Source organism: Cygnus olor, chromosome Z (genome assembly GCF_009769625.2).
Source record: "Cygnus olor isolate bCygOlo1 chromosome Z, bCygOlo1.pri.v2, whole genome shotgun sequence".
Taxonomy (NCBI): Eukaryota; Metazoa; Chordata; class Aves; order Anseriformes; family Anatidae; genus Cygnus; species Cygnus olor.
Genome location: NC_049198.1, coordinates 15,327,611 through 15,335,769, shown reverse-complemented (window position 1 = coordinate 15,335,769; position 8,159 = coordinate 15,327,611). Strand labels below are relative to the sequence as shown.

Sequence of the window (8,159 nt, the reverse complement as noted above, 5' to 3'; positions counted from 1 at the left end):
TCTTTTGTTTATTTATTTATTTGTTTGTTTCTCTGACGGAAATTGATAACAAATCCAGTTAGGATTACCCTGTCCTAGCATGTTTTCTATTCTGACAAGTGTTTTTTGTTTGTTTGTTTGTTTGAAAGTAGACACATAGGAATGAAAGAAACCCACTGGGTTACTGAAGACCATCCCTGTGAAATCAAGTGGCAACCAAGCCCTGTAGTTACACAGGAAAACTAAACAACTCCCCCTCCAGCTTCTTCTCACCTTATTAGGTACAAAATGCTTATTTTCCAGGCTAATGTTCAGTTGATGACTGAGACACACCAACATCTCTATAATTCCTCTAGGAGCATCTGTATATTCTGTTTTGTATCCCACCTTACCATGGAAACAAACTCTACTGAGGCAGTGGGAACTCTTCAGCAGGGGGGCTTATATCAGTAAATGTTGTAATTGTAGAACAGGCTCAATAGCTAGAGACCTTTACTGAAAACGTCACAGGAAAACATTAACTATCTTGTCATTAAAATGATCACAACTAGGTTTCAGCGTTAGTAGTGCTGGGTGACTATTTGTCTTCACAGAATAATTTAGTTTGGAAGGGACTTCTAGATCTTGTCTGGTTCGAACCGCTTCTCCAAGCAGGGCCAGCTTCAAAGCCAGACGGAGTTGCTCATGACTTATCAAGTTCAGTTTGGAATATCTTCAAGGAGAAGATTATTTTATGATTTAAGCTTCTTGAAGATGAATTGTTTTAGAAGCTTGGACTTAGGCAGAAGTAATTGTTAATTTATTTAATTGACTTCGATTTTTTCAGCATCACGCTGTAAAATTAAGTACCGATATACATTTGCATACCAGAATAAGTGGACTTGTTCTCAGAAATGCTAAATAATTCTCAGGTGGTATGGTTTTATTTGTATCAGAGAAGAAAGACGTAACATCTTCAGTGCCTGTTGATGCTGTCCTCAAGACCAGAACTGCTTGTCTGTGTAGATCAGAAGCTCTGGGAGCGTGCAGGATCCTTTATGTCTGAGCATGTCTAGAGAGATAACAACCTACCAGTCATGGTCACAAGCACTATTTGTAGGCAACAACATGATCATAGTGTCTGAGGGTTGCTGTCCACTGGGATATAGACACAGCCAAAGTGATGAAATCAAATTTTGTGCATAGAAGATCTGTGGCTGAGATAGATACAAGAGGGTAAAGGGCTGTGCCCTCATGGTCATAGCCTAGGCTTGGAACTCTAGATGTGTCATGATGACTAGTATTGATATGGAAAGGAGAACTGTCATTTCCCAGTGAATTTCTGTGATACTTGTGCTTTCTAGGTCACCTTCCCTGCTTCACTGGCCAATTTTCACAAAATCTGTTATACATTTCCCATTGTACTTGAAAACTGCAGCACCCTCAAAAGCCTGTTCTAAAGGGTAGGGACTTAAAGAAAAAAATCCAAGTTTAATAAAGTTACGTGTTTGAGAAAACTAGATCAATGCTAAATCAAAGTTAAATGTCACAAGCCATAAGTGCTCTTCTCAGACCTTCAAAAAGGTGCAAAATCACTGTTGATTGCTCTAAAGATTTTTAAAAAAACAACCCACAGTCCTAAGTGTCGAGGATTTTAAAGCACAGTAAACCATGAAGTATTGCACAGCCTGTTTTTAGAGTTAGTTATTTAGTGGTGTTTTATTCCATCGACTACATTTGCAGGAAGACAGGGAGTGAAGACTGAAATCCAACTCTCATTAGTAGGCAAAAATGTTACCCTGTGACCATCTCTTACATTTGCAATAATGTGGCTCCATATGTCCATACATAAAAACATCATAGAATCACAGATTAGGCCATCCCAAATTGGAAGGGATTCACAAGGATCATTGAGTCCCACTCTTGGCTCCACACAGCACAACCTAGAAATCAGACCATGTGCCTGAGAGCATTGTCCAAACACTTCTTGAACTCCAGCAGTTTGGTGCTGTGAGCACTGGCCTGAGGAGCCTGTCCCAGTGCCCGACCACCCCCTGGGTGCAGAACCTTTCCCTAACACCCAGCCTGACCCTCCCCTGTCCCAGCTCCATGCCGTTCCCTCGGGTCCTGTCGCTGTCCCCAGAGAGCAGAGCTCAGCGCCTGCCCCTCCGCTCCCCTCGTGAGGGAGCTGCAGGCCGCCATGAGGCCTCCCCTCAGCCTGCTCTGCTCTGGGCTGAACAAACCCAGGGACCTCAGCCAGTCCTCATACATCTTGCCCTCTAGACCCTTCACCTTCTTCATAGCCCTCCTTTGGACACCTTCTAATAGTTTTATGTCCTACTTACATTGTGGCTCCCAAAACTCACACAGTACTGGAGGTGAGGCTGCAGCAACACAGAGCAGAGCAGGACAATCCCTTCCCTCGACCGGCTAGCAGTGCTGTGTTTGATGCATCCCAGAGTACAGCTGGCCCTTTTGTCTGCCAGGACGTCCTGTTGAGTCATATTTAACTTGCCATCAAACAGAATCCCTGGGAAGATGATTACTGGATAGTAAAGCAGAAAATGGACTGAGAGAGCAAAGATGACAGACTCTGACACAGAAATATACAAAACAAAAAAAATTATAAGTTGGAGGGGGAATATTTAACTTATAATAAGTTTAGAAGACAGCAAATATTCTTTTGTTTTAGCTTTTAAAATAGTGCTGCTAAATTAGTAAGCAATTTAATATTGCAAACATCCAAAATATGAGAGTTTGTCTATAGTTCATGTAGAGTTCATTCTTTTTTTTTTGCCTTTTCATAGGGTAGTAACATTTCTAGCAAGACAGTTCAAGAGTCTGGTGGTCACTGAAAAATGTATATCTACTGTCTATTATGCAGGTAGGGAGATTTTTTTTTTTGTGACAAAAATTATCAGGTGGCTGGGTGTTGCTACATTAATGCAGTGCAGCTTACAGAGAGTTTCTAATAGTGGTAAACACAAATGCATTTTACTGCAATCACGAACATCCCCGTAGGAGAAACTTTTCTGTGTCAAAGACCCAAGACATGACAGTCCCATCCACAGTTTCTCAACAACAGCAGCATCTATATACATTTAAAATGCCATTAGTAGGTTTAGGCCTGCATGATTTTTTACTGTTCTTTATGCTATTATTACTTTCTTTAATACCCACCCCTATTACCTCAGCCATACCAAAGGAATGTGCCACCTGCAGTTAAAATAGCAACAGTGACAGCACTTACCAGAATTAAGCTTTGCAAGATTCCCCTTACGCTGAAGAAAGAGCACATGGAAGAGCAGATTTTAACCTGCCTTAGAGCACTGCTGTCACACATATTACAGTATCTAGCACACTACAACATCAAGCTGCAGCGCAGCTTAATCAGACAGAAGAAGAAATTTTACTATCACGCATCCTAGCCAGCAGGATACTGTGTGCTATGTTGTTTTCCTCTTGAAATAAGGACTTATTTTTCTAGTTTAGGTGAAAGCTGTCTGCCAAGCTTCATTTTTGGTGCAAAATATTCTGTGTCCAAAGGATGAAAACATGTAAATATATGCAAACACATATTTATTAAGTGCATTAAGGTACTGTAACTCATTTAAATATGGATAACTCAATGTACAGGAATGCCAGTGAGTAAGTCCATTTCAGTAGGGGCCCAAATTAAAAGCCGCTACACAAATGCACTTACCATGGGAAATAAACAAGGGGAACTGGAATCTTTAGCCCAGTCTCAGGGCTACTGTATCATAAGCCTCAGTGAGATGTGGTAGGGTGGCTCTCATGATTAGAGGGCTGAAATGGATGGCTACGGGCTCATCAGAAGACTTAGGCAGGGAAGGAGAGGAGGTGGGATAGCCTTCTACATTAGGAAAGGTCTTGATTGCTTGGAACTTAGTTATGGGGATGAAAAGGTTGAGTGTCCCTGGGTAAGGCTCAGGGGAAAGGCCAACAAAGGAGATATAGTTGTAAGATTATGCTATAGACCACCCAACCATGATGAAGAAGCAGATGAAATATTTTGTAAGCAGCCAGGAGAAGTGTCACGATCCCTAGCCCTTCTTTTCATCAGAGACTTCAACTTCCTAGACATCTGCTGGAAATACAATACCATGGAGAAGAAGCAGACTAGGAGATTTCCGGAATGTGTGGATGGTAACTTTCTGGTGCAGGTGGTGAGGGAACCGACTAGGCAAGGTATCCCACTTGACTTGTATTTTGTTAACAGGGAAGGTCTTGTGGTTGATGTGATGGTTGGAAGCTGTTGTGGGCACAGCGATCACAAGATGATAGAGTTCTCTATCCTTGGAGAAGCAACGAGGGCAGTCAGCAGAACTGCTACTTTGGATTTTTGGAGGACAGATTCTGTCCAGTTCAGGACCTGGTTGACAAAGTCCTTTGGGAGGCAGTTCTAAAGAGCAGAAGAGTCCAGGAAAGCTGAATGTTCTTCAAGAATGAAATCTTGAAGGTTGAAATCTTGAAGGAACAGGCCATCTCTATGTGCCAAAAGATGTGCCAGTGGGGAAGAAGACCAGCCTGGCTGAACAGGGAGCTTCTTCTGAAACTCAGGAAGAAAAGAAGAGTTTAAGACCTTTGGAAGAAGGGGCAGGCAACTCAGGAGGACTGCAGAGATGTTGTGAAGTTATGCAGGGAGAAAATTAGAAGGGCCAAAGCCCAGCTAGATCTTAATTTGGCTACTGCAGAAAAAGACAGTGAAAAATGTTTTTATAAATACATAAACAACAAAAGGAGGACTAAGATGAATCTCCACTCTTTATTGGATATGGGAGAAATTTAGTGATTAGAGATGAAGAAAGGCTGAGGTACTTAATGCTTTCTTTGCCTCAGTCTTTATTAGTAAGACTGATTGTTCTTAGGGTTCCCAACACACTGAGCTGGAAGCCAGAGGTAGGGAACAGAATGAAGTCCTCATGATTCAAGTGGAAATGGTTAGCAACCTACTACACTGCTTGGTCACCTTGGACAATCTATGGGACCAGATGGGATCAACCCAGATCAGCTGAGGAAGCTGGCAGAAGTGCTCACTAAGCCATTTTCAATAATTTACCAGCAGTCCTTGCTAACCAGGGAGGTTCCAGTTGACTAAAGGTTGGTGAATGCGATGCCCTTCTACAAAGAAGAGCAGGAAGGAGGAGCTGGAGAATTACAGGCCTGTCAGTCTGACTTTGGTGCCTGGTAAGGATATGGAGCAGGTAATCCTGGGTGCAGTCACACAGCACGTACAGGACAACCAGGTGGTGAGGTCCCATCAGTGTGGGTTTATGAAAGGCAAGTCCTGCTCAGCTGACATGATTCCCTTCTATGGTAAGACAACGTACTTAGTAAAAAAAAAAAAAGTCTGTGGCTGTTGTTTACTTGGACTTTAGCAAGGTATTTCATGGTGTTTCTCACAGCACTCTCTTGGAGAAACTGACTGCTCATGGCTTGGATGGATGTACTATTTGCTGGGTAAAAAACTGGCTGGGTGGTAGGCCAAAAGGGTTGTAGTGAATGGAGTTAAATCTGTTTGACAGCACAGCCGGTGTTCCCCAGGGCTCAGTATTGGGGCCAGTTTTTTAAAATATTTTTATCAGTGATCTTGATGAGGTGATTGAGTGCACTCTCTGTAATTTTGTAGACAACACCAAGTTAGGCAGGAGTGCTGACTTGGTTGAAGGTAGGGGGGCTCTGCAAAGGGACCTGTATGGGCTGGATCGGTGGGCCACATCCAGTTGTATGACATTCAACAAGGCTAAGTGCCCAGTGCTGCACTTGGGGTACAACAACCCCATGCAGCAGTACAGGCTTGGGGAAGAGTGGCTGGAAAGCTGCCCAGCAGAAAAGGCTCTGGGGCTGTTGGTCGATATCTAGCTGAACATGAGCCAGCAGTGTGCCCAGGTGACCAAGAAAGCAAAAGGCATCCTGTCCTGCATCAGAAATAGCATGGCCAGCAGGACTAGGGAAGTGATTTTCCCCCTGTACGTGGCATTAGTAATACCACACCTCCACTTCTGAGCCTCTCACTACAAGGACATTGAATTGCTGGAATGTATTCTGAGAAGAGCAATGAAGCTGGTGAAGGGACTAGAAAACAAGACATGTGAGGAGTGGCTGGGAGAACTGAGGCTATTTAGTCTGGAGAAAAGGATGTTGAGGAGGGACCTCATGGCTCTCTACAACTACCTGAAAGGAGGCTGTAGCAAGGTGGGTGTCAGTCTTTTTCCTCAGGTGACAAGTAATAGGATGTGAAGAAACAATCTCAAGTTGTGTGAGGCTTAGATGTCAGTAAGAATTTCTTCATGGTATGGGTAGTTAGGCATTGGAATAGGCTGCCCAAGGGGGTAGTTGAGTCACCATCCCTGGAGATATTTAAGAGATGTGTGGATGTGGCGCTATGGGACAAAGTTTAATATCTTTCCTCATAATCGACCTTATCTTTCCTCATAATCGGAGCCATCACATAACATAAAAGGCCACTTAGTTTCAGCATGTTCTGGAGCTATTATTTTGTTCAGAAGCAGGTAAAATAAGGTAATATGTTCTTCCACAAAGTGTTTTTTTTCCTCTGTACTTGTGTCTTTTCACTTGGCAACAGATGACCTAATCCTTCCTTTATAACTTCATTGAAAAAATAATGGTAATGCATGAAATAAAAAAAAAAAAAAAAAAAAAAAAAGAGAGAGAAAGGTAAACACTAGGTGAACTGGAAATGAAATTTCCTAAGATGTATGTCATTCTGTGCCTCTGTAAAAACCCTTGTTTTTGTAGCCTCCAGAAGGAGTCATTAGGGTCAGATATAAAATCACACAAACTTTTTTATTAGTGGTAATGCATGCTTGACTTTAAATGGCTTTAGTCTGCCTTCTGAAATAACTTTCTAAGTGATTGTGACTGTGGATGGAAATCCAGCTCACTGTATCATGCTGTCTGCAAATCTTAGTCTGGAATAGCCAGTGTTTGTCTGCAGCATAACTTTTATTAAAATATTTAGCCATATGGTATTGAAGATAGACAACATGTTCCAGCACTTTGCTGCATAGACAGACTGGTACGTGCTGTTTCTAAGGGGAAAAAAGCCCCTCACATGTCATTAGAGCCTAAGAGACTTTTACAGTCATTTAGCTTGTCAGAACAATATTTTTGTTTTAAAAGTCTCAACCATCACCCAAGCAGGACTGAAAACATTAATTTGTAGTACAGCTTATTTGGTCTGTGTCTGACACAGATGCTCATTTATGCTGATTCTGTTTAAATTCTCTCAAATACATAAGTACATACCAAAACCCAAAGAGAAAGGACATACCGAGACTAAATAATTATATTAATACAAAATTTTAATTGCTGCTACAGGGAAGAAAATGTCTATCTGTACACAGGTTCAAATTCTTTCGACCTGAGTGTAGCTTAAACGTTCTTCAGTAATCAAATGTTCTTTGTTAGTGTGTCAATATCATCAGCTTTGAGCCAGTTTCTGATAGAACATAATTAGCAGACACACATTTTTTTACTGTTTTTTTTTTTTAATAAAACTTGAAGTCAATAAAACAATTGCTTTTTTTTTTTTTTTTGTCTAATGATCTTCACTTTATGAATTACCATTTATTTTTTATACTGCAGCCATGTCAGCATTCCAACCATGCCAAAGCTCTCTCCTGCAAGCTGCTGTGCAAGCTTAGAAAAAGACAGTCTGCTTGGACGCATTTAACAGATAGATATTCTATCCAGTTTGAATAGGATATGACAAAGAAGACTGATGAACATTAGGGTTGAACAGCAAAAGAGAACAGCAAGAGAGAAAGAAGGACGAATTCAAGAAAAATAATTGTATTTTTTTCCACTGAAATCCTAACCTAGTCTGCATTTCTTTGTTTTCTCAGTTACATATGATTGATCTTTCTGTTGACATACCAATGGGCCAAACTGTTACAATTTTAAGCACATTCATAGCAATTATTTTATAATTTATTTGTGATTCTAGGTCTCTTTTAAAGTAATACTGAACTTCTCCTGATCTAATTTTATTATACTCCTAAAAAATCAGGGTAGTAGCGAGTGTTTGAACCACATGGATGTGTTTGTATAGGTCAGATTGGCAAGGAGAATAGTTTCTTAAATACACCTAAAACACCATTTTCCAAGATGATTAAATCTGGTCTAATTGATCCTATCCAAAGGAGTCCAATTAGAGA

General features: G+C 41.1%; 1 long non-coding RNA gene across 1 annotated transcript; it reads left to right on the top strand.

The window, feature by feature from the left end:
• Positions 1–99: 99 nt before the first annotated feature.
• Positions 100–7,914, top strand: LOC121061376. Its single transcript, XR_005815064.1, has 3 exons — positions 100–260; positions 2,766–2,842; positions 7,588–7,914. It is a non-coding gene; the product is annotated as an uncharacterized LOC121061376 (long non-coding RNA).
• The last annotated feature ends 245 nt before the right edge of the window (positions 7,915–8,159 follow it).